We start from the raw sequence: 6,108 nt of genomic DNA on the forward strand, positions 1-6,108 counted from the left end.
GTCCCCAGCAAATATACTGTATACAAATCAGAAAAGACCTGAAACCAGGGGAAAAGAAAGGGAAAGAAAGAAAAAAGAAAGAGAAAAAAAAAAAGGAAAAAAAAAAGGATAAAAACAAAAACAGAACAATACAAAAAAAGCAGAATGTGATCAAATATGATCAGGCTAGTGCATAGATCAGTGCCACACACTAGATTTTGGGCGTATTTTGGTCTGTTAGAAAAAAGTGCCTCCTAAAATTTTAAAGGAAAAAAGACATATATGTACAAAATAAAGGTTGATACAATGAAGGGATGGAAGATGACTGTAAAGATGAAAATTATAAAAGATTTTATAAAAGGACTTGGTAAGATAAGTTGTTTGAAAAAAGAAAGAAGATTTAAGAAAAAGAAAAAAAAAAAAGGAAAAAGGGAGAGAATGTGATCAGGCAGGAGACTAGAACAAAGCCATACACTAGGGATTTAGGGTATATTTTGATCTGTTAGAAGAAACTGTACCCCAAAATTTTAAAGAGAGAACAACTTATATATATATGCCAAAAATAAGGGTAACTACTATGAAGGGATAAAATATGACTCTAAAAATGAAAAATAAAAAATGTTTTTTTTTTTTTAAAAAAGGGATTGATAAGATGTTGGTTGAAAAAGGGAAAAAGAAAAATAAAAAAAAACAGTCAACAAAAATTAACTTTGATGAAATAATGGATCATGGTAAAAAAAAAAAAATAAAGCCATGAATCTATGTGCAGTATTCCCCTAGCGCTGGAGTTCTCCCATTCTCCTTGATCGATCAACTTGGTCTTGGCTTGCTGGCTGTTTGTGCTGATCTTCTGGGGGAGGGGCCTGTTGCTGTGGTTTCCAAAAGTCTTTGCCGGAGGCGGAATTGCCCCGCCCTTGTCGGTTTGGGCTAAGGAAGCTGCTCCGGTTTGTTCTCAGGAGCTTTTGTTCCCTGCAAGCTCTCGGTACAGCTTTGGAGGACCAGGGCAGAAATGGTGGCCTCCCAATCTCCACCCGGAGGAGCTGAGAACTCGGGGCCCCGCTCCTCAGTGTGTCCCCAGAGAAAAGCAGTCACTCCCGTGTCCCCGGTCTCTGGCCGCACTCCGTGCTCACCCGGCCTGTGATCGAGCGTTGCTATCTCTGGCACCCGACCCCGCACGGAGTCTCCAAACCCAGCAGATCCCTGCAGTGCGTTCCCGCACCGCTCCTCCCCGGGAAGGAAGGGGAGTCTCCCCGGATCTGCTGCTTGTTGGGTCCCTGCTGGGGGAGCCGTGCCCCGACTGGGCCGCAGATCACAGTTTATGGCAACCCTGAGCTGAGAGCCTGCGACTCTGCTCCGTCTCTGCAGCCGGCTTCCCCGCTCTGATACCTGGGAGCTCTGGCGCACTCAGGCACCCCCGGTCTCTCCGTGACCCCGAGGGTCCTGAGACCACACTGTCCCGGGAGGATTCCACACCCACTTAGCCACTGCAGCGACGTCCCTCTGCCGAGCCAACTTCTAAAAGGTCCGATTTTGTGCTCTGCGGCTCTATCACTTGCCAGAAGCGGCCAGCAGAGGCCCCTCCCCCGCCATCTATCCTCCCGAATATCGCCTCGGATTCACTTCTCCGCACGCCCTACCTTCCAGTAAGTGGTCGCTTCTCTGTTCAGAGAGTTGTTGCTACTCTCCTGTTCGATCTCCTGTTGAGTTCGTAGGTGTTCAGAATGGTTTGATCCCTATTCAGCTGAATTCCTGAGACCAGACGAAATCTAGGTCTCCTACTCCTCTGCCATCTTGCTCCGCCCCCTCACTAAATATTCTTGATAGAAGTCCTTTGATATATGTGTTCCAAATATTTTATCACAATTTGTGACTTGCTTTTTGGTTTTCTTAATAAGATATTTTGAAGAGCAAAACTTTTAAATTTTAATGAAGTCTGATTTATCATTTCTTACTTTTTTGGCTCATGTTGTTTATATTCTAAGAAAACTTTGTCTTGCCCCAAGGCTGCAATGATTTTCTTTATTTGCTTTAGAAGTTTTATAGTCTTAGTTTTACATTTAATTCTATGGTCTGTTTTGAGTACATTTTGTATATGGAGTAAGAGTTGATGTTTACTTCTTTTTTTTTTTCAAGGTTTTATTTAATTCTAGTTAGTTAACAATGTAATACTAGTTTGAGGTGTAGAATTTAGTGATTTGTTACTTACATATAATACCCAGTGCTCATCACAACAAACACCCTCCTTAATAAGCATCACCCATTTAATCCATTCCCCTGCCCACCTCCCCCCCCATAAACTTCAGTTTGTTCTCTATAGTTAAGAGTCAGTTTTCTGGTCTGCCTCTCTCTTTTCTTCCCCCGATGTTCATCTGCTTTGTTTCTCAAATTCCACATATGTGTGCATCATATGGTGTTTGTCTTTCTCTGACTTATTTTGCTTAGCATAATACACTCTGTCTCTATCCACGTCATTGCAAAGGGCAAGATGTCATTCTTTTTTATAGCTGAGTACTATTCCATTGTATATATATCCTACCCCTTCTTTATCTATTTATCAATTGATGGGCATTTGGGCTCTTTCCATAATTTGGCTATTGTTGATAATGCTACTGGTATTTACTTCTTTATGAGTAGCTAGTTGATTTAACACCATTTATTGACATGACTTTCCTTTTCTTATTGAATTGCCTTGATATCTTTGTCAGAAATCTATTGACCATATATGTGTAGATATATATCTGTATTCATTATTCTGTTACCTTGTTAGATGTGCCAGTCTTTTAGCCAATACCAAACTGTCTTGAATACTGAAGCTTTGGAGTAAGTCTTGAAATCAGATAGTTCAAGTTCCCCAAATTCATTCTTCATTTTCAAAGTTGTTTTGGCTATTCTATCTCCTTTGCAGTTCCACATCAGTATTAGAATAAACTTGCTAATTTCTACAAAAGAAGCCTGTTGGAATTTTGATTAGAATTCTGCTGAGTATCAAGATCAATTTGGTGAAAATTCGCTAATGGATGCTAGGTTATAGGGAACCATCTATATAGTGTTAAGAGAAAATAATTGCCAATGTAGAATTACAATCATATGAAAATATCCTTTTAAAATAAAGGAAGAAAAGGGGAGTATGTCAGAGGGGGAGACGAACCATGAGAGATGATGGACTCTGAAAAACAAACTGAGGGTTTAGAGGGTAGGGGGGTGGGGGGATGGGTTAGCCTGGTGATGGGTATTGAGGAGGGCACGTTCTGCATGGAGCACTGGGTGTTATGAACAAACAATGAATCATGGAACACTGCATCAAAAACTAATGATGTAATATATGGTGATTAACATAACAATAAAAAAAATAAAAAAAAAATAAAATAAAGGGGAAATTAAAATATTTTCAGATAAACCTATTGAGATTATTCATGCCAAAGTTTGGAGTTAAAAGTATGGAAGAAGATGTATCATGTAAATATTTACCGTAAGAATGATAGTATAGGTATACTAATATCAGACAAAGTAGGTTACAAGGCAAAGAGTATTGATAGAGATAAACAGAGTTTTTTATAACTGTATAAAAGGGTGGGGTAATTCTACCAGTAAGATGTCACAATTCTAAATTTATATTTAACTGATAACATAGCCTGGAAAACATATGAACCAGAAACTGACAGAGTAAAAGAAGTAGTCAGATCTAGAATTACAGTGGGAAATTTAATTTAATTTAAATTTGTTTTATTGTTAAGTTTTAAATTTTAATTCCCTTATTGTTAACATGCAGTGTTATGTTAGTTTCAGCTGTACAATGTAGTGATTCAACAATTCCATACACATTACTCAGTGTTCATCACGATAAGTGTGCTCTTTCATACCCATCACCTATTTCACCCATCCTCCCACCTTGGAGTGGGAAACTCTAAATAAACCCTTCTCATTAAATTATAGAAGAAGCAGACAAAAATAAGCAGGTATAGAGAATAAATTATACAATGTAGTTATGACTGTTACCTAAATGACTTATATAATACGCTGAGTAGAATTCATGCCTCCAGTAAGGAACACTCCCAATGGTTCCAGCCAAGAGGCCGGAACCACAGTCAGTCAGCCTGTATTGACAATAGAAACTTATTGTAGTATATTAATTGTAGTATATTATCTCTCACCATCTTTCCCAATGACTGACTGGAGCTGATGCTGTGGTATCTGTGTTCTGTGCAGAATCAAGACTGCCCCTTAAGACTTTATGGGAATTTAAGGATGAATACAAATGATCTCTGTGACATCACATAATGGTAATGGGTAATAGAAAGTATTAATGCCAGGTCTCATGTTTCAGTTGGAACAAGAGTGTTAACTAAAGGCTGCATAATGCAAAGAACATGGGCTTGGGAATCAGACATACTTGGTTCAAGTTCCAGAACCACCACAGCCTGGCCTCAATATCAACTGTGTAATGTTTTTGCGGCTTTGTTTCTTCATCATGAAATATGGGTAATAATAGCTGTAATGATTACCTGCAGAGTGACAGGCTGATTAGAAGGGGCTGGGCTCTACAATGTGCTAGACCAGCTTCATAAAGACACTTGGTGAGATTAAAGATACACGATACTTTTGCTGATCTTCAAGACCTAATGCACGGAGATCAGCAATCTGATAGTTTCAGCCAATTCATTGCAGGTATAGCAGAAATAACAAGTTAGAATATCTTTGTGTAGTTACTTAAATGTTTTCAGAACATTAAAATAAATGAAGAGGAAAATTTTAGGCCAGATACTGAAGTTTTCAAATCAAGAAGTGTTCTCTGGGGTCAGCAGACAACAATAAGAAGTTGAGATGTGGATGATATAGTTGGGTTGATATGTACATTCAGTCTTTTTTAACAAGCAATGATCTCTTGTACTTTTGTACCTTTGCACATACCAGTCACTCTGCTGAGAATGTTTTTCCTTCTCTACTTCATTAGCTTCTACTAATTCTTCAAAAATAACTGTACACACAGCTACCGGGTGAGTAGTGGTATTGTGTAATGTGCAAAGTACATTACATATCCTTTCCTTAGTGTGCTAGTTGGGACTCTTGGTTACAAGTAATAGAAATCTAAGCCAAATGGGCCTAAACAAAACAGAACTTTTAATGACTCATACAGGGATGGTTCTTGTCAGGGATCTGTCCTTCAGGGTTCATGGTTCTTCCTCTTTCTCTGTTGGCTTCTGTCTCACATTAGCCCTACCACCAGCAGCTCCCAGCTTACATACTGCCATTTCAGCAAGCCTACTGAAAAAGAGCTCTACTGACTAATTCCTGCAGAAGTTCCAGGGCCAATTTGGGTCATGTGTACATCACTGAGCCAATCTCTCTATGGGATAGGGAAATACTCTTACCGGACAGGGCTGGGTCCTAAGTCCACCCTGGAGCCCAGGGGTGACTTTATCCTTCATGGTATTGTTTGTTTGATTGTGTTTCCCACTGCATTGACAGCTTTGCAAGGGCTTAATAAATTTACAAATCCCACAGGAGCATGTAGAAGTAGCAGAGAGCCGTGGTTAGGTTGGTAGGGGAAAGTGATGCAGTGGTTAGGAGAATAGACTCTGGAGTCTGATGGCCTAGGTCAGAATTCAAGATATGCCACTTCTGTGTTGGAAGTGGCACAAGATATGCCAGCTTGTGTTAACCACTTATTCTTTCTGCACTTGTTTCTTCTTTTCTAAAATAGGAATAATAATAGGTAACAATAATGCCTACCTCAGAGGCATACATAGTATGTATTAAATGAATTAATACATGCAGAATGCTTAGGAGGGTGCCTGGTATTTTTTATTATATATACAATTTTAATAATTTTCTTAACATATTTAACATATAATTTTCTTCACATATTCTTGGAATCTAGCGTAGTTCCTGACACATTGTATGCACTTACATGTTTTTAGTGAATAAACATTATTTGCTCTTCCTAACGATTCTATGAATTTAGAATTGTGATTCCCATTTTACAGATGAAGAAAAGTGAGACAGCAGTAAAATAACTTGGTCAAGGTCGTGCAGCTACTGATCGTGTAGGACAGGATTGATCTTAGGTCTGTCTGACTGCAGAATCTGGGCTCACAGAAACACCATTAATTGCTTTAAAGACTTAGCTTC

This window comes from Callorhinus ursinus, unplaced genomic scaffold (genome assembly GCF_003265705.2).
Source record: "Callorhinus ursinus isolate GAN/ISIS: 27379988/994484 unplaced genomic scaffold, GSC_fseal_2.0 scaffold9, whole genome shotgun sequence".
In the NCBI taxonomy this organism is placed as follows: Eukaryota; Metazoa; Chordata; class Mammalia; order Carnivora; family Otariidae; genus Callorhinus; species Callorhinus ursinus.